General features: G+C 39.5%; 1 long non-coding RNA gene across 2 annotated transcripts; it reads right to left on the reverse strand.

Annotated features, from left to right (window-relative positions):
- Positions 1 to 373: 373 nt before the first annotated feature.
- On the reverse strand, positions 374 to 20,332 carry LOC138690120 (uncharacterized). 2 transcript variants are annotated; one of them, XR_011328918.1, is made up of 3 exons: positions 19,851 to 20,332; positions 10,097 to 10,201; positions 374 to 763 (listed from the first exon to the last, which is right to left on the reverse strand). It is a non-coding gene; the product is annotated as an uncharacterized lncRNA (long non-coding RNA). The 2 variants fall into 2 exon arrangements; XR_011328917.1 differs by lacking the exon at positions 374 to 763 and having other exon boundaries at positions 9,930 to 10,201.
- Positions 20,333 to 21,576: the final 1,244 nt, after the last annotated feature.

Raw genomic sequence — 21,576 nt, forward strand, 5'->3', positions numbered from 1 at the left:
GTCAGATATGTTGAGCTAGGCTAATTCAAATAGCCTCTTTAAAACAGCTATGGTTAGAGCTGTACATATAGAAAGGTCATACCTTAAGAAGGGAGTATTCATGGCTTGAAAACCATTACTCTGGAAAATATTTTAGTGTCTTAGGAGGTAGTTATTCACATCTTAGAAGATATTTTATGGGTAAGAAAATGTTACTGTGTTTTCTGAATTTGTAAGCAAAGAAATAAGACGTAATAACTTGGAAATTAATTTACTTATGGACATAAAAATAATGAAACTGATAGGAAAACACTGCATACTGTTCTCATATCTGACTTTTGGAAAAAATATAAAACAACAGGAGAAGGCACAGGAAACAGCCATCAGTGATTCCTGAGCTCTTACCTTGAGAGCACTGATGATTTCGATCTGTTTAGCCATATGCTTGTTACAGTGCAGAGCTATCTTCATTAGAAGAAAATACTGGATAATAAGCAACTCTTTAGTGGAAGAAGTCATGATAAAACCAATGATCAGGAAGTGAAACTTTACAAATTAAAATAGCCAATAGACACTTTTTAACTGTCAGACAGTTTAATAATTCGAACAAATGAATAATTGTTGGAACAAAGGGACCAGTCATTGCTTTGTCTCTTCATGTTGAACTGAAAACAGGATTTAGCTAAATGAAGTTTTAGGACTTTAGGAAGTTTAGGAATGCAAAATGAGCATGGAAGCATTCAGCAGCTGATCAGATAAACTAATGCTCCTCCTGGTCAAACTTCTGAAAGTAGAAAAGAAAAATCATCTGTAAGTTACATAGCCTGGTATTTCTGTAATGCACAGTTGCCCAGATTTTGACCTCAATTTTGACCTCAGTGTATAGGCAATGAGTAAATTACAACATGCTTTTATCCAAGTTTCAAACTACTAGGACATGTTACATTAGTAAATATAACATTTTTTTATCTGAATTTTAGTGTCAGAAAAGACTACAAAGCCTTTTGCATGGACCAAGGAAGACATCCAGAGCCCAGATGAATTTCAGCTCTTCTCCATCTTAATTTTCTATCATTTGCCTGGTGCCAAAAAAAATACATTGTCAAAGACTTACATTTTTAAATTATATAAACTACTGAAATCACCAGGTTAGCATAAATAAATGTATATCACAATGTGCGAACAATTTAAAAGTGTCACACATATCCAGGAGACAAAAATGACTTGTATGTCTTATAGGTAAGTACAAGAGAACTAGACTGGCTTCAGCTGACTGGCATATATTAAGGCAGTAATCCAAAACACTTATCTACTCTTCAGCAACACTGGCTAGAAAACAAAAGATTGCATTGCACAGATGGGTAGAATATGAGTTCATGTGAAATCAGGGGAGAATAAAACCTCTCTCAACAATTAAGCATCACTTCAATCTACAGTTTCTTTTAATTTCCTTCCTGAACAAAGCTGCTTGTCACTAACACAAATCTGAGCAGGGAAAGGTGAGACAGACTGAATGGGGACCTAACTCAGCACTTTGCTGCCAGTTGCAAAATTAACTTTAGTAGCTCATCAGAAGCAGGAGTTACCTCTGGTTCCTAGTGTGAGCTTCCACCCCTGAGCTAAAGACCTAGCAGGTCCATGAGGACTAAGTGACACCATTACAGAGAGACGGAGTGTTGAGTACAAACCTATGCAAACACTTCTCTAATCCTCAGGACTCTGGCATTGCTCCCACTGTCACAGCTCATGCCAAGAAACTTTTTTTAGCTGGTAGTGGCCCTGGAAAGCACATATGCTGAGTGACTTCAGCACTATCAACTCCTAAACTAGTATGTGCGGCTGTGTGTTTCCTGTCACTTTCATGTTTCTAGAACTATCATATTGGGTTGGTGAGTGATTCAGGAAGGTTCCAATAACCTGATTTTAAGATTCCCATTCAGAAAGTACCTGTCACTCAATCCAGGCTGCAGGGAAATCAGTCAATCAAAAGATTTTCATTCAAAAAAAAAGAATGAATAGAACATTCATTTACAACATTAAAAATGGTCAAGAAGGTTCCAAAGGCTTGTTAGAGTTACATGTGAAAAAGGAATAAAAAATATATATTTAATCTCTTATTGATCCCAAGATGAAATCCATCAGGCATTTCTCTCCTTTCCAGCATTCAGGAGACAGGCTGGAGATGTTTATTAGGCTACAAAGTCAAGGTCTTTGTGCTTTTTTTCACATCCCACATCTGCAATCAGGTTTTGTAGGAGAAAATCTAGGAAGCATGCTAGATTTTGTACTTCCATTAATACTTAAGGTCTGTTCAGGGGTTCATTACTGCTTAAACTCTCTCCTCCTTTTTCCTGCCTTCCAGCACTGAATGATTCTTAAGGAGGCAGATTCCATCTTCTTCTCCTGAACTTCACCTCTTTGGAGTGGAACTGCTAATGTTATTTAAGCAGTTAAGTTGTTTCCTCTCTTTGACTAAACTAGTACTAACTTGCTAAATGACTGAGATAAGGCAATAGGCACATTTCACAGTGAAGCTTTTCTAGAGACCTTCTGAGAGGATATTGACTTTGTTTTAATTCTCCATGACAAGCTAACTTTTAGGTCCCCAACCCCTGCAGCAGATTTGAGAACAGGAGTTAACTCTATACAAGGGCAGTGTAGATTTGAACATGAAGCAGCTTACTGAGTTTCTGGCAGTGTTTCTCATGGAACTGCCAAACCCCTTTGCAAGGAACTTAAAGGGTCCAATATACTGAGCCCGCTTGGGAAGGATGTGAATCAGTGCCTTGAGTTTGTGTCTGGAAAAGGTTTCTTCGATACTGACAAGGATAAGCAGAGCGGGAGAAGAGCCTTCTGTTTTTCAGTAAATCACAACATCATAAAGAACTTCTAGAATGATGAGACCATGAAAAACATCAACAAAATCCTGGGATATACTGAGTAATGAAGGTACGTCCAGCGGTGATTTACAACTATTAATTGCACTGTGACTGACACTAGAGAAACCTCTTCTGGAGTATTGTTTACAATCCTGATGACCCATGTTCCAAATGCTGAATTCAGACTGGAGCAGGTGCTGATAGAATACTATAGGGAACATGGAGCCCATCTTGTGAGCAAAGAGCAAGAGAACGGATTTGTGAGAACGGATTTGTAAGAACTGACAAAATGTAAACAGAGAGGTACCCCGAGACCCATAAATACACTTGAAGATGGGGACTAAAGAGGCAGAGAATGGTGAGCAACCTCAGAAAAAGAGGAAATACATGTAATCTGAAGGACTGTTTTGGCAGAAATTAGGCAGATAGCTGTCTTTTGATTAATTTGCTGTAGAAATTAGAAGAAAATGTATCATTAATAGAGAAAGATTTAGGAGTTATGTCCCAAAGGCAGTGCCAAGAGCCAAAAAATATCTTGTTGTGAGATGGAGCTTGATACATTTATTGCTATATGACATGACTGCATGAAAGCATCAGAGTGGATTCAGTGACTCAGGATGTTCCTACAGTTGAAAATTCTTAAGCAATGCAGAGATTAATTACCATTAAGTATATTTTGTCTACAAAATTCAGTATGAGTATCACAGACTTTTAAATGGGGAGAGGCAGTTAGTTTATAGATATTGACCATGAATTGCAAAGTTTCCACAGAAGACAGTAGCAAATCAAGCATTTAATTTCATTTCACATCCTCCAAGATGTCACCTCAGAAATGTAACCACCTAAATCCACCATTTAGGCAACTCTGATGTTCTCAAAATGACCATAAAGATGACACCTGTGCTATGGTTAATAGCAGCACTTACAACGATACCTAAAAGCTTCTACCAGTTTATATCCAGAACTTCTTAGACGTCAGATTCAAGGCATTAACCTATACACCCTGAAACAGGATATTCAAGCACTATTTCACCTGATCGTGTAGATGTGCTCTGAAGATGTCTGAAGTCCAACACTTGCCAGACTGCAGTGAAGGAAGAAGGGAATAGGATCCTGAAGGAATGAACAGCATAAGCATGTGTACCTCCACGAATAAAGACTGTGTAGGAAATGAGATATCTGATTTTGAAAGCCAAAACTCTGTCTAATTTAGGCACTAGGTTCTCTCACTTCCAAAATGGGAACATGAATTAAAAGACTAATGGCTAATCTGGAGGTGAATTCGCCTCAGTCTCTCCAGTGGCACTTATTGCAGTTAACTTTTGAAAGAAGCAAGGACTTTAGTATGGGTTTCATCACATGGGTTTATCTATATTTTACCTAACAGGACACACTGAATTGCAAACTCTCATGAGGATGTAGCTTCAGTGTCTCTCGTAAGCCTCTTGCATGCAAATCCCATCTGTTTTTACATCAATCAACATCACAGATCTCCAAAAGAAGAGATTTACCTGTACCCTGCCACATTCAATTGATAAGGAATAGGCTGGATGGCCACATCCAAAGAGTTACAGTCAACGGCTCAATGTCCAAATGGAGATCATTAACAAGTGGTATCCCTCAGGGGTCTGTACTGGGACCAGTACTGTTCAATATCTTTATTAATGACATAGAGACAGTGGGACTGAGTCCACCCTCAGCAAGTTTGCAGATGACACCAAGCTTAGTGGTGCAGCTGATTAACTGGAGGGAAGGGATGTCATCCAGAGGGACCTTGACAGGCTTGAGGTGAGAGCCTGTGTGAACCTCATGAGGTTCAACAACGTCGAGTTAATGGGATGAAATTTAACAAGTTGAAGTACTGGCTTCTGCACCTAGGATGGAGTAATGCCAGTCAGAAGTATAAATTAGGAGAGGAGTGGCTGGAGAGCAGCCCTGCAGAAAGGGATCTGGGGTGCTGGTCAACAGCAGGCTCAATATGAGTCAGCAGCGTGCCCTGGCAGCCAAGAAGGCAAACACAATCCTGGGTGCATCAAACACAGCATAACGAGATGGTCAAAAGCGGTGATTATCCCACTGTATTCAGCATTGGTGCAGCCTCACCTCAAGTACTGTGCGCAGTTCTGGGCCCCACAATTTAAGAAAGGTGTTCAAGTCCTTAATTTGTCTAGAGGAGAGCAAAAAAGCTGGTGAAAGTGTTGGAAGGCATGTCCTATGAGGAGCAGCTAAGGACTTTGGGCTTGTCTAGTTTGGAGAGAAGGAGGCTGAGGGGCAACCTCATGGCTCTCTGCAGCATCCTGGGGAGGGGAAGTGGAGAGGGAGGTGCTGAGCTCTTCTCCCTGGGATCCAGTGACAGGATGCATAGGACTGGTTCAAAGCTGTGCCAGGGGAGGTTTAGACTGGACATTAGGAAGTATTTCTTTACCGAGAGGGTGGTCAAACACTGGAACAGGCTTACTAGAGAGGTGGTGGATGCCCCAAGGCTGTCAGTGTTTAAGAGGCATTTGGACAATGCCCTTAATAACATGCTTTAACTTGGTCAGCCCTGAATTGGTCAGGCAGTTGGACTAGATGATCATTGTAGGTCCCTTCCAACTGAAATACTCTAGTTTTATTCTATTCTATTCTATTCTAAGTACAAGGTCCTGCACCTGGGTCGAGGCAATCCCCAGTATCATCAGATGGGTGATGAATGGATTGAGAACAGTCCTGTGAAGAAGAACTTGGGATGGACTTACTCATGGATGAAAAATTGGACATGAGCTGGAAATGTGTGCTTGCAGCCCAGAAAGCCAACCATATCCTGGGCTGTATAGAAAGAATGGTGGCCAGCAGGTCAACAGAGATGATTCTCCCCCTCTACTTTGCTCTCATGAGACTCCACCTGGAGTGCTGCATCCAGTTCTGAGGTCCCCAACACAAGGAAGATATAGACCTGTTAGAGTGGCTCCAGAGGATGGCCACAAAAAGACAATCACGGGGCTGGAACACCTCTCCTAAAAGGGAAGGCTGAGAAAGTTGGGGTTGTTCAGCCTGGAGAAGAGAAAGCTCCAGGGAGACCTTATTGCAGCCTTTCAATACTTAAAGGGAGTTTATAAGAAGGATGGAGAGAGACCTTTTACCAGGGTCCATAGTGACAAGACGAGGGGTAACAGAGAAGAGAGTAGGTTTAGATTAGATAAAAGGAAGAAATTTTTTACAATGAGGGTGGTGAGACACTAGGACAGGTTGCCCAGAGAAGCAGTGGATGCCCCATCACTGGAAGTTTTCAAGGTCAGGTTGGATGGGACTTTAAGCAACCTCATCTAGTCAAAGTTATCCCTGCTCCTGACAGGAGGGTTGGAACTAGATGAGCTTTGAAGGTCCCTTCCAACCCAAAACATTCCATAATTTGATAATTCTATGAAAGAACTTCTGTGGTTTTCCTCTTCAAAAGCAGAGACCTGGAGCTCATGCTCATTTGAAGCATGCATTGCTGCTGAGTGCATTCCAGGCTTCTCTGCAGAGGACAGTTAGCTTACCTCAAAACTCATTTTGAGGATTCTCCCACTACATGACAGGGTGGATGGGGGGGGGGGTATTTTTATTCCAGTGTCTTTCTGGCAGCCATTCCACATGGTGCCTAAATACACGAAACAAAACCTTTGATGCCTAGACATCCACTGACAAGTGGTGCTCCCAAGCAGCAGTTGGTTAGGTGCCAAGTCTGCTTCTTCAGTATTCTTACCTTGGATATCTCAGGATGTCAAGTCTGATAACCTTGCAGAACTTGTCCTTAAGTATGAAAGAGCACTTTTCGAACCTCATGCTACCTTCAGAAGGAAGGTACTCTCTTCCTAGTTGCCACTACTCATTTCCAGCCCTCCCTTTCATTAGATCCTGTAATAGTGAGTAAGCTGATTCCACAAACTAATCTAAAGGAAGGCTTTTTCTTGACGGCTTACATCTACATCACATCATCAAGCTAAACTAATTTCTTTTATGGCTACACGAACATAAGATTTGCAAAAGAAGCTAAAGAGACAGAACCTATGGTGACAAGGCCAACCCTTTTTGACATCACCCTTCAGTAACACAGCATAAGGCATATCATCAGCTAACAGGTTAATTCTCCCAGTGTCCTAACTGGAGAACTGATTATCTAATTCAAGGCTGAGAACTGATTACCTAAGTCAAAGCTGAAGGTCCCATTGCAAGGCTCATTTGCACAGCCTCTCAAAAGCTTTGACACTCCTTGCCTTTGGAGCGTAGACATAATTGTGTCATGAAAGAAGTAAATAGGAAATGTAAGATTTCTAAAAAAGTTCCATGCTAAGGACTGCCTCAGAACAGAAATTTAAAACTACACAAAGTTGTGTAGGTCTTGTTATGGCTTTACTGTAGGTAACAATATAAAGAAAAGCAGGATATATTATGGGCATATTTACTTAGTTGTCATCTACCAGAATGCTTTTCCAACCCACAGTTCTTCTTGTGTCTGAGCACTGGAAAAAACCTGAAGGATGTTTGTTGTGCTGGTATAATGTCTAGGCATTTTTCAAAATAATTTTCCAGCCATAACTGCGGAAAGCCTCAGCCACTTTCAGAATGATGCACTCTGCAGATGGGAAAGATATGTTTGTTCACCTAATAGATTTATGCTGGCTACGGGTAGCCAGAAATGTAGATAGTTCAGACACCTGGAAATCTTCTAATTACCTGTATCACCAATGTTTTCAGGAGTCTGTATGAAGAGATTGGAAAAGGGTACTGCCAATGGCCATTTAAGGAAACTTCTGCCTTTAGCTATGATGGGCTCATTCGTCATTTTCCAGTATGTCCTCTGAAATAAAAGGGACTGCTCATCTAGTAAAAAATTTTTTTCCAGCAGTTATTCCTCCACTGAAGCAGCTACCCATGTAGTTACTTTTGATTTTTTCACTGTAGATTTAGATGCAGAGCTGTAGATTATCTTGTGGAGGGTTTTGTTCATTCTTGTTGGGTTTTTTTTCTAAATTCTTAAAAGAGACGAATTCCACAGAGTGAATCAAATCACACAAGATTTTAACAGCTACAATTGAATAGGCAGTTTAGGAAACAGGTAAGATTTTCTTTTTGTATTAATATAATAGTTTGCAATCCTTATTTATGTGATGGGAAGAAGTAAGCTTGCAGATAAGGCACTAGATTCAAAAGAAGTGGGCCTCATCGCCTACACATCGCATAGACTCCCTGTCAAAGACTGCTAGAGCATATTACTGAACTGCCAGAATGTAGAATCAGTTCTTAAAATGTGGGACCACAGCAATTTTGGTGTCCTAATCACTGTGAGAAAATATGGAGAAGAGGCTAAGTGAGGGAAATTGTGCATACTTTCACTTCAGCTGAGGATGTCCACAGCTGAGATTGTCACATTAAAATTTAGAAAAGTACATTATTGGCATTTACATTTTAGCTTTATAATCAAGGGAGAGATATAGGCACTTTACATTATTTTGGGGGGATAGGTATGTTTCCGGATGAGACGAATCTTGTCCTAAGCTTCTCTGTTTCTCTGTGTTTACTATAAAGATATCCAAGCCAACAAGCCCAGATGTAGATGTTGACATTGGTCTGATACATACCGTTCTCTGAGTCCAACCCTGCCTCTGCATTTTGGGCTGAGTAAGCAGCCATCCACATCACAGAGGCTAACACAGTCTTTCATCTCTACACCTGGCCAGAGAACACATATAACTGTTGGTTCTCTCCCGGATCTGTGGGCTGCTGGATCGCTGGCACAACACTACTCAGAACCCTTCCTTCCAAAGCTTCAAGGTACAATTAAGGAAAAGGCTTTTATCCATAGTGTCATTCAGAGAAAGTGGTAGTGTCTGACCACTTTCTGAAGAGCAACACACAACCTAAGTTCATCATCCATACTCTTGGGGGAAGCAATGGCTGGTCCATGTGACATGTAGGTATTGCTGTTCCTTAAAAAAATATATATATAAAAAAAAAAGCAAACAGAGTTTACAGAGACAGTGGCTTGTCATTCTGAGAAATCAACAACTTCTTTTTCTAAGGAGACCATGCAAGACTGTTTAGAAAAATTACATGGGAGTAGAAACTTAATGACTTCTGTTTTGTCTGTATATTATTCAAGTAAAATTTATTGATTTAGAAGAGTTTAGTTTCCAGATCTGCTGACCTTTCACCTGGCATGGAGGTGCAGAAATGTCTGTTGTGGAGGCACAGGGTCTGGTTCAGAGAGTCCATACCCTAATATCTTTTCTTGGGTCTGGATAGAAGAAATGTTTTCTACCATTCTGTATATCCCAGGAAAACTTTTCCAAATATTTACTCATTGTCATGACAATATTGAAATAAAATGTTATGTACCTCAACCCTCCAGTAGAGACAAAGAAATCAGAAAAAAATGAAATGAAACAAGGAAACACAATTCAGTCATATTAACTGCTTTCTGCTTTACCAGCTTATCATTGCTCCAGAGAATAGTGTCATATGGCTGTTTCAAGCATTTAACAGCACAAAAGTGAATACTAGGAGATTTCCTTAAAAGTAGCAAAAAACTCTTAACAGTTCAGTTTTTCTGAAGAGCTAACAAAAAACACTGGCGCTTAATCTGCTGTGATACATAAGCACACCCAATGTAATTATACTTATGAGTATAGTTCTAAGGTACCTGTCAGTAATACATTCCTCTTGAACAGAGGTGAAGTAATGGAGGTTAATTCAGCAGCAGCACCATCCTTCCTTAAAGTTATTAATGCTCTCCCTAGAGACTGTTATTTCAGCTTTTGAAAATATGAATCCAAGAGTGATGTGAGGAATGGGTGTCCTGGCCTTCCTGCTCAGCACAGGTTTGAACACTTGCTGCTGGCTTTTCTAAGCTGTTGCTATATTTCCCCATGACCATGGGGGGGTCATGCGTTGGCCCCAGCTAACAGGAAAACTCCCACCCAGCCACTTGTTTATGCCCCACCTCAGTGGGACAGGGGAGAGAAAATAGGAAAAATAAGACTCAAAAGTCTTGTGGGTTGAGATAAATATGGGGAGATCACTTATCATTGTGGGAAAAACAGACTTAACTTGGGCAAAATTAGTTTAATTTATTACCAATTAAAATAGTTTGGGGTAGAAAGAATCAAAATGACAAGCTCTGAAACATCCCCTTTCCCGGACTTGACTTCACTCCTTCACTCCAGACCTCTCTACCCCTCCAAGTGGTGAACAGGAGATGGAGAATGGGGGCTTACAGTCAGTACATCACTGTTTCTCTTTGTCGCTCCTTCCTTCTCACAGTTTTCCTCTGCTCCAGCATGGGTTCTCCCTTCCTTCACTTCTTCCTCCTCCTCCTGAAACTGTGTATTGACACTCAGTACTTTTACTTCCCTTTATAGTTAAAATTTCCTGCATTATCTCTACTAAGAACCATGGTACCAGAATATTTATTAAAATATTAATTAGAAACATTTTTCCCCCCATATCATCACTGAACTCGAGTACAAACATTTAAAGAGGAATTATTGTAGGATACTTTGTCCCACAGATACTTTAACTGTTAGTTCAAGCTGTCGTAGAAGGCACCAACTGGCTTGAGATTTCTCAGTAGATAAGAGAACAAGGACCTATGGTGCAAAATACTCCCCTGTAAGCCATAAGCTTTTTTTCATTAAAAAATTTTTAAAAAGGTGGAAAGCTTACATTGCGTAAAAAAGTTAGACCTTCCTAAACATCTGAAGAGAGAGCTTCAAAACCTATCATACGAGAAGTTGTATTACATCATCCAGAAGAATGGGATCCATGGGAGCCCAGCAGCGTGGGTTGCAGCTTCCAGCTGTTTCCATTGCCAGTTTAGTCAATGCCAAATGTAGGTTCTGAGTTTAGATTCAAATTCCAGAACTGCTAAGTCCAGGAGGATAAGGATCTCTAATAAGTTCTGATTCATACGTACCAACACAGTACAGATCTCTTAGATACCTTTTGTTATTCAATTAAAAAAAAAAAAAGTCTCATTCAGAAATAGCTTCTATTAACCTTAGCAAAGTTTTATGTAGGTTTAAAAATTAATAACGATCAAACTGGAAATGACTAGTGATTTTTGGTGTCTCTATTTTTAGATATTCACCTTGAGAAAAACTTTAGGGGACATGAAAATGCTGATTACTTGTTTCTGATAACCTTGTGTTAAAAAATGTACCCACTGATAAGCCCAAGGCTCTCTCACAGTCTTTTGCAAACAGTTCTTTTGTATAGCTGTTATTAAAATGATACAGTAAATTTCAGGTGCAACATATTCCCTCAATAATACTTTATTCCTCCTCTTACGAATATAGCAGCCTTCCAGTATTTAAAGGGAGCCTACAAGAAAGCCAGAGAGGGACTTTTTACAAGGACATGTAGTAACATGACAAGGGGTAATGGTTTTACACTGAAAGAGGGTAGATTTAGATTAGATGGAAGGAAGAAATTCTTTATTGTGAGGGCAGTGAGGCACTGGAACAAGTTTCCCAGAGAAGTTGTGGCTGCCCCATCCCTGGCAGTGTTCAAGGCCAGGTTGGATGGGGCTTTGAGCAACCTGGTCTAGTGGAAGGTGTCCCTGCCCATGGCAGGGGGGTTGGAACTGGATGATCTTTAAGGTCCCTTCCAGCCCAAACCATTCTATGATACTGTGTTTCTATGTCTGGTTACTTCTGCTGGTTGCAAGCTACCAAAGATTTGTTGCTTCTGTGTTTGCATTCCCCAAGTTATAATAATACTCTACTGAAACTGCTTAAGTGGACTAGATATATCAAGGTACCTTTTCTCCTGGAGGAAATCAGTTCAACATCTTTGATTTACACCAGAATAAGCCGTAAAATCAGGTTATATGGCAACTACTGCTCTTTACTTACGGTGTCTGTTACTATTTGCAGAAGCAAAGTAGATGATAGGTTTGACAAAAGTTGTCCTTGACAAATCTCTATCTGCTGCTCATCTCCTTGTTATTTTCCAGATACTTACAGATAATAATATTATATGCTTCCCCCCCCACCGGAGATTGAATTTAAGCTGTCTGGTCCATAATTCCATTCTTAGCCACTTTAAGAGGACTGCCACAGTTTCACTCTTTTCCACATTTCTTCTATCATCACACCCATCTTCCACAAAATTCTGAAAGCTGAACACTAATGGTCCTCAGGCTACATAAATATTTTTTCAAATACCTGAGGATTAAATTAATAATGCCAAACTGTCTTAAAATATCAATTTAAGAACATAATTTAATCTACCTTTTCCCTATTCTAAGTCAGAAATCCATGCTTTTTCACTGGGTATTGTTTGTGCTTACTTCCTCCTACTGTTGGCATTTTTAGTGAAGGCTAGCACAAACACCAAACATTGAACATTAAGCTGTACTTGGCATCATTTGTTGATAGCTTTCAATCAGCTGTGAAGCAGATCAAAAATTCTCTTCCTTCCTACCACAGGCATAGAATTATATTTCTTACTTTTAATTTCTCTTACTACTTACTTCACAGTCTGTGTTTTGTCCTTTGTAATTTTGTCACTGGAAACTCACTTTTTTTTCCTGTGTTTGAAGTCGGCTCACAAGTTAACCAAGTTGACCACTTACTACATTTCTTGTCCTTACTCTCTGTTGGGATAGTTTGCATTGTTGTAATTTCATTTTCTCAGAGAAACTGCCAGCTCTCTTCATTCCTTTTCCATTAAAATTGCATCCTTGGAGACTGCATTTATCACTTCTCTGAGTTTGTACAAGGAACATATACATTGAAGCATCAGCTTCAGAACCTAGCAAAAAGCTGCTAGTAATAGATAATGTGGGAGGAGTATATTGCACATAGCAGGCTGGAGGATCATTAAGGGAAGAGTAAGTGAAGAGAAGAAAAAAGGAAATCTCAACGGGCCTTCAGTGCTATATATACATACTCCAATCACGTGTGGTACATGTATTAAAGAAAGAGCTTGCCAGAATTAGATCTTTGGGGGTTTCACTAACAGTGAGGACACGTGTCTGGACATATATCAGTATAGCTCTGGTGCATATACCATCAGATCTGGAACCTTACAGAAGCCTACTCACAACATCTGGCCCATTACAATAGAAATTAAAAAAAAAAATAAAAACGAAACCTATTTTCAAAGCTCAGTACTTTTATGAGTGCTGAGTTTTAGTGTCAATCTCCACATTCCCTACTACATTTACCTCTATATTCTACCACCAGATCCATGAAGTTATTGAAAAATCCTTTTTTGCTTTCAAACCTTCATTTTGTGTTGTGTTTTTACCTCACCAAATGCTGACATGCTCAGCTGTCAACAGCTGCTAACAGCTGTTAAATGAGAAATTTGCAGAACCAAACAGTGGACTCGATGAGGATTTTATAAACTTCAAAAAGAAGGTTTCAGTTCAGTGACTTCAATATTACGTATGAAGAGTATCTTAAGGGGAGATCAGGCTGAAAGATATTTTGGGTATGTAGAAGCTGCTTTTGCACTATCTTTCATTCAATATGTCGAACGATTGATTGCAACAGGACTCAGTGAAGCCAGGTAGACATTTATACGTTTCTTTTGTCATTGCAGGGCTTTCTCATGATTATACATTTCTGACTACAGTCCAACCATCACAGTATCACACCAGCAAAGGGAATTTGCTCTTTCCTGCTGTGTGCCAGACTTCTCATACCCGAGCTATCACACATCCAAGGATCGTATACACTGTCTTTACAATAGTATCATGCTGACCAGACACACTGACTTTTAGCAGCAGTTGAGAACAGACAGACTCCCCTACTGGGTAGGCTTAAAATGGTGTATAAAGAAGGCTTAAAGCCTTACAGGTTGGTCTGGACAGAGAGTTGTGAATTATTTATGTGATTAAAACAGTGCACTTTGAAAAAAAAAAAAAGTTACCCAAAATGTTTAAAAGCAAAACTCATTCATTTTATTCAGCTCAGCAGCCTGACACTTTGGAAAGGAAAAAGAAAATTTTGTCCAGCACAGAGAAACTACAAAACATATTTGAAAGCAAAAGAAGGGGCTCAGCCCTTCTCTAAACAGCAACCACTGTTGATTTGTGGCAAGAGTTACCACAGAAGCAGGATCAATACAAACTTTCCATGACAAAGCAGCCAGATCAGAGCTTATGCCCAGTGCCTACAATGTGATGAAGACAAAGTCATTCCTCCCTCCTGCACCAACCATGGGACTGTCTCTAGGACACTATGCATCTGCTTGTGTCGTCTTCAGGTCCTATGTGGAAGGAAGACCAACCCTCTGCTGAAATGCACACACTGAACAGTTACAGTACTTAAGATGGTTTGGACATTAAACACTCATATTCTGCCCTTTCAAATCACCTCCAACAACATCATCATCTAATCACTGGAACATTTGTAACTTTTCAGCTCCCTTACTGGCTTATTGTTTTGATGTGCCCTCCCGTCCATTGTGCCTTTGCACCTGACAGTTTTTCAGGACAAGCAGGATTACCTGCTTTCAGGTAGTCCTGCTTTCAGGACTGCCCTTGTCATTGTCTGGGTGCCCATTATCTGCTCAAATGAGCCTGTTTTCTGGAGTCTGACACTGTGCTCCTTTGCTGCCAATATCATTGGCATTATGTCTCTTCTCATTGAATGTGCTTCATCTGCTAACACCTCCCACATCCACAATGGGTATGGGACTAACCCACCTCACTATCAAATTAGGTAGGGCCAGTCACTTAAAAATTATTACAGGCGGTCTCAGGTCCAGCACAGCACACTGGGGGACGTGTTTGTATTCTCCACCCATTTCCTAGCTCAGGCTTGTTTAACACAGGGCATCCAATGCTTGCATGAACAAAATGTTCATTTATACTGAGTATAACTGTACACTTAGCACTGTGCTTTTGTTACTGCAACTTGATTTTCAGGTAGCTTACTAACCTAATTGTAATTTATAGACCAAATATTTCAACTTAACAAAAATCACATCTCTTTGTTTTTCTCAGATGAAATATAAAGTTAATTTAGACTTTGGGGTAATAAGGTAACTTCTAATATCAGCATATTCCTAGCTCATTTACTTACACACAGTATGCTTTTTAGGCCTAAATTTTCTCCCACTTGCTTTTCTGAAAAGGTAAAAATCTCAGCATGATAACTGCATTGTGTTCATGCTGCAACATCAAAAATAATTTCTTTGCTTAAAATTCTACTTTAATACTTTTGGACTGGAGACTCAGAAATGACAAATGTAATTAAAGCTTTGCTTTAAAATACTTCTCAGAGCTTATTGGTAGTGCGAAGTACTTCCCCTGCTATCTGAGTGTTCTGACAGCTGTGCTGAGTGAAATCAGGTTAGTTTTCTCTTAAGAAGTGCAAAAATAAAGATTTCTACTTTTGTTGGAAGTGTAACAAGCTAGTGAAAATAACACTGGGCACCAAGCCAAAGCTATTTTAAAAGAGCACACAACACAATAATTTAGTATCACAAAAAAAGATATTTGTATTGTACTTACACTATGCTACTTTCTCTGGTACATATCCATCCCTGCTACATTTTTTAGGTTTAGCATGCTGTAATCATAATGTATATCTTTGATAAAGTAACTAACTGATCTTGGGAACAAAGATGCACAATATTCTGAACCTACCCAGGCTGCAGCAAAATCTTTGATAAATGCCACGTGAAAAATTCCTAATGAACGTAGATGGAGGGAATAAAAGAAGCCACAAGAACAAGTAAAGAAGGTTTTGCAACAATCGTGTTGCAAAGGGGGGGTTACTGAACAAAGAGTACCGGTGGAGGAATGGTCTCGCGACTTACTGAGTATTTTCATTAGTGAACTTTGGCACAAAAAGTAGGACTATTCTAATGAAATTTGTCACTGAAGCAAATCTGAGAGGCATTATCAATCGCAAAGAAGATCAAGATAAACGCAGAGGAAGCAGTGGATGACCTTGAAGACTTAGACTACAATTTGAATGATATTCCACAATAGAAAAAAAACAAAGGACTAAACCAAGGATTCTTGCTATAAAATCACTTTGAAATACAAAAGGACAAAAGGACCAGGGGCTTTGCCAGTTATAGAATGACTACAATGTGATGTGCATGCAAAAAGGCATAGTGGATAAAATATTACAGTAGATCTAGGGCCATTATACAAGGTCTTCGCAAGCGTCACAGGGGATACTGTATTGCACTTGGCTGAAGAGGTGTGTTCAGGCCAAACAAGTGAACAGAAATGTTGCTAGGATGATCGGGCAAACAGACATCCCATTATTTTTGGAGAAAACTGGCTGGTTTAGTGGAACCATATTTGTTCTCTAGAAAATACCAGACTAACACAACAAAAGATAAACTCCAAAAGAGAAGTATGTATTGTAAAGGACAATTTTGGAATAAGTCCCATTGGGTTGAATATTAAACAATATTTCGCCTTAAGAAGGAGATTCTGGAACAAATCTCCTAAGGAGTAGGGGAAGGAACATAAAAAGTATCTAGTCCAAAAGTGACAGGGTAAATTTACATGTGGAGTCATGTTCTGTGTATCCAAAACATAGCGGAAAACTACATCCAGTGACTATGGTCACTGGGTCAGAAGCTGGTCATGGATGAAGAATTGTAATCTGCTCTTTCTCCCAATATATTCTTGCTCAGTCTTCTTTGTAGGAAACTATTTGTCTCTGAGGCCATCTCAACAGATACAGCTGGAGACTCCTGGAAATGAACAGAAGTCACTCCTAAGAAAAAAACACAAGTCCCATCACCGTAAATGGGATCCTCCAGCACTAAACATTTTCGTCATCACAGCCTCATGTTGTCATTTCAAACCACAAGCTTCTCACTGATCATTTCCAAGTATGTTATTTCTCCTGTGCATGGATGTGGACAATTTACATAATAAGGAGGACGTTTCACTTAAAATCATTGTATGATAGAATAATTCAGGTTAGGAGGGACATCAGGAGGTTCCTTGTTGAGCCACCTGCTCAAAGCAGAGGTAACTATGGTGGTAGCTGCTCAGGACCTTGCCAAATCCTGGCTATCTGCAAGGATGGAGGCTTGTTCTCCACTAGCTCTCCAGACCCTTGTTCCAGTCTTTGATCACCATCAAGATATTTTTTTTCCTAATATCCAATCAGAATTTTATTTGATTTTATCAATTTTTATTTATTTCTCTTTCTTCTTTTCTTGTGCACATCTGAGATTATCTTGATTCCTTTTTCTCCATATCCATTAGCAGAAGAGCCATAGAACCAAAAATAATATTTCTATACTGGACTATTTCCCTTATTATGAACTGATTTTGTCTTTGAATTAATTCTTGGTAGTTTTTTACAGTGGAGTAGGCCCAGAAATCTACTCAATTCATCGTTCAATATTATTATACACAAGACAATTCGAAAGAAGTTTTTGGCTTTGCAGAGGGCTTTAATTCCTTTCAGCTGGTTCTGTTTTGTGTTTAGAACAATGGGTACAGTATAAATATTCTTACTTGTTTTGTTAAATCTAGAAATAGGTTTTGTCCATAAACCTGGATGTATAAGAAAAATTATTATTTTTAAATTAATGTTGATTTGTTGTTGGGTTTTTAATAATAATTGTAATGAAAAATAACTACTTAGATGTATTTTTATCCTTGTGATTTTTAGTTTTAGGCTTCCAGAACTAGGAAGAGATGTGGCAACTATGGTAAAGGCAAACATCTGAGTTATTGAACCATCACTGTATTCAATTTTATTTGACAAATAATTCAAATGTTCAACGCAGAACAATTCCTAAATATCAGCATTCACAGAAAACGAGATTGTTCCATCACAAAAAGGCCACTTTAAATGACTACTGCAGGTCACTTAAATTTTTCATCCAGTGAATCAGAAAGCATTTATGTCTTTGTGATACAATCTCCTCATGACATCATTGACATTTACAAGTTGTGAATTTCTGCCAGGCATACCTGAGTTGCTCCATAAAGGATACTGTGTAATTATTGTCATTCCTTCAACTTACAGTTATTAGTTTGCTCTCGATGGACATGTAAGAATTCCTTTAGACAATATTCACTTTCATTCAAAGAAGATCACAGTATAAACTTACTCAAAAACAAGAAAATTATATTGTCCTGGTTTCAGCTGGGATAGAGTTAATTTTCTTTCTAGTAGCTGGTATAGTGCTATGTTTTGGATTCAGTATAAGAACGTTGATAACACACTGATGTTTTCAGTTGTTGCTAAGTAATGTTTAGACTAAGTCAAGCATTTTTCAGCTTCTGTTGCCCAGCCAGCAAGAAGGCTGGAGGGGCACAAGAAGTTGGGAGGGGACACAGCCAGGGCAGCTGGCCCAAACTGGCCAAAGGAATATTCCATATCATGTGACATCATGCCCAGTATATAAACTGGGGGAGTTGGCTGGGAGGGGTGGATCGCTGCTCAGGGACTAACTGGGCATCAGTCGGTAAGTGGTGAGCAATTGCATTGCACATCACTTGTTTTGTATATTCCAATTATTTTATTATTATTATTGTCATCATCATTATTACTTTCTTCCTTTCTGTCCTATTAAGCTGTCTTTATCTCAACCCATGAGGATTTTTTTTTTCTTGATTCTCTCCCCCATCCCACTAGGTCGGGTGGGGACTGAGCAAGCAGCTCGGAGGTGCTTAGCTGCTGGCTGGGGTTAAACCACAGCAGATATTCAGAGGAATCAGTTTTCTCTTTTGAAATGAAAGACAAAGTGCAAATCGAACAGAAAGTAAGTGTTTAATCTGACTACTGAAGTCAAAATACAAAAGGAGAGCTGTGGGTGGAGGTAAAGACAGGAGAGGTTAACAGCTCTTATAGGTCATCTCTGGGGCCCCTTTGAAGGAGTAAGGCTCTGGAGAGTAATTTTCTCCCTAAAATCTGAGAATAGTATGGAAGAAAAAAGAAACAAACCTGACTTGAAAAAATAGGAATAAATGCCAAATCTCAGCAGTCAGGGTCTCTGGAAGGAGCACTGTCCTGTTATTACTTAGAATGGACGAGAAGAAGTAATCTAAGAATATTTTCTCTAGTTTCTTGAGCCTTGGAGATCTTTTCCTTTGATATGAACCCCTCCACATCTGTCAAAGACCCTCTTTACAGAATGGGATAAAGGATATTTTTTATTCTACCCATTAATCCTTAGATTGAAGCTGCCACAGACTTCTGCTGCTGAAGGATTTTTTCCTCTTCTTAGGACCGGCACAAGAACCAAATTTCTTTTCTTTTCATTGAGGGGTAACAGATATGCAAGCAAGGCCACGATATGATAGACAGACATCTAGAAATTGGAATTAGATCTCTTGCGAAGGTGTAGTGGTTGATATGACATCTGGCTAAATGTGAAATTGGGTTTCCAAAGATCGCCCTGCTCTTAGTTCCTCTGTCAACAGTTAGATTTTATCTGAGTTCGCATATAGCTCATTGACTCACTGTTAATGTCAGTTGTTGCTTCACTAATCCTGCAACTCCAATTTTGCAGCTCCCTTGTGTGCTGCCCTTTTTCTGGTCACTGAATCTCAGGTTCTCTCAGAAGCTCTCAGTCCTGCAAGTGAAATAAATATGTTCTGCATCTGAAAAGGAGAGTGGCAGAAAGAGGAATGACCTTTGGCCAATGCACCTTCTATAATCCCATTAATAAAAACCCAGAAGACAAGCAAAAGAAGAAAAGCTTTGCACTCATCTGCATGAAAATATGTCCTCAACCATCTGAAAGAATTGTTTTCTTCCAGTTTTCATAGATGCATGCAGAGCTCCTATGTACTAATCTTACACCAGAAGCATACAAAAATTAAAAGTATTCTGACCTTTCTCCAGGTGACAGTGCACCAATGAGAGTGCAACTCCATCTGACAAGCATAATAAACAAAAAAACTGAAGTATGCATTGCCAACCCAGCAACCTACCCAAAGATGTGCAAAACAAGAAATTTTGTCCTCACCCAGACCAACAGGGAAGATAACTTTCAAAGCCAAGAACCATTTGTGAGGCATACCTTCTTTGCAGATGTTTTCCGTTTAAAACCATAAGGATTCCTGCTTGAACAATGCCAGAGCTATGATAATATTGCACACATGCTGGATTTCTTTTTATTTTGGAGAATGCTGAACTGTTTAAAAAACAAACACAAAACAACCCACATAGCAACTCTAGACCTCAGATTAAAAACTCCTATGGTAAAAGATAATAATTACTGTTGTCAGTCATGAACCTTGATAAAGCAGACAGAAATGATAGGGCCCTTTAATTCATGTTAATTAATGAGCTGTGGGATGCTTTTCATTTCATAATAACTGGAAACAATAGGAAGCCACCAGCCAAAGCAGTAGTTTGCATAGCCATAGCAAAGCTAAGGGGTGGTCTCTGGGGGTTTGGCTTTCTTTCAGGTGCAGATCTCAGTGCAGACTTGCCCATTGGTCACGGTGCATACAAACTCACGTACAGGTTTGAGCAGACCTCCAGATTCAGGGGCAAAACTCATTTTTCATCTTAAGGGACAGGAGAAGGGGAGGAATTGAGCTGTAGTCCACCAGGACATACCTAGAGCAAGATTTTGTTTCTTAGTATGATACGTGACGTTCATCTGGCCAAATATACAACTCTGATCTGATTACTTAAATTATCTTTATAGCTAACAGGGAAAGATAAACATTTTTATGGAGTGCTTCATTTCATCCTAAAGTAAATATATACAATAAAACGAATGAGTTGTCTTCCAGAAATACCTGTTTCTCTGTGTAAATTGCAAAGGGATCCTAGGTTTACTAATTCAGGTGTAGCCTTCTAAAGTCAGGCAAGATGAGTCCTTTTTTTTGACTCAAGCTACAGTCCAGCATCCACAAGTCCGTAGGTCATCACTTGATATAATGAAGTTTACTCTTAACTTTACAACCAGGAATAGGTAGTTGCTTAGAGGCTAAGAGTGTGACCAACAGCAGCCATGGTGGTGTTTAAGTGACACAGAAAGCCAGTAGGAAGGAAGGTCAGTAGTCCTGCACTGACAATGAAAACAGAAAGGTCTCTGAGGCAGAGTTTAGTGGAAAGACAAGCTTGCAGACTGCGGGAGGAAAAAACGCTTATCAGACACACATATTAAAACAAGGAGGCTAAGCTTTCTTCTCTACTCCCTCCTCCCTCCACAGCAGTGTCCGGAAAAAAAAAGACTTGTATGCAGATAAACAGGATGGCACTTTAAAAGTACCTGACAAATAACATTAAATACTTCTCTGAGAAATAGAGTAGAAAAAGCCCAGGTATTAACTAAGCCCACAATTCAAAGGGTAAGTAATATTGCAAGCACTGGCTCTGAGTGCTGAAATTTTCCATGTTAAAGGGCTGGCTCTGGTTCAGTATTTCTGCAGAAGGTTCCAGCTAGAAAAAAAGTCCATTGTTTCCAAGGGAAAAGATATTGTCTCTGGCCAAGTTAAAAAACAGATCTTTCTCTGAGAAGCCTAGAATCCCTTTGTTTCAGTATAGGGTCTGACTGTGAATTTTGATCAATGATGTGCTTGTTGTACATCTGAATAGGGATCTTTGGCCTGATAAAAGGGGTTTGAGAGTAAGGAAGGGAAAGAGCATAATCTGTGTAAAAGGAAACTGAAAGCCAGGTGGTTAAGGGAAACATTGGATTGTTTTCTGGGTTTCTAAATTGGTACTTACGGGTCTGATTGGCAGAGATGCTAACCCTTCACAGCTGCATAGAGAGATGCTGTTCTTGACCT

The sequence above is a fragment of the Haliaeetus albicilla genome, chromosome 20 (assembly GCF_947461875.1).
Source record: "Haliaeetus albicilla chromosome 20, bHalAlb1.1, whole genome shotgun sequence".
NCBI classification, from domain to species: domain Eukaryota; kingdom Metazoa; phylum Chordata; class Aves; order Accipitriformes; family Accipitridae; genus Haliaeetus; species Haliaeetus albicilla.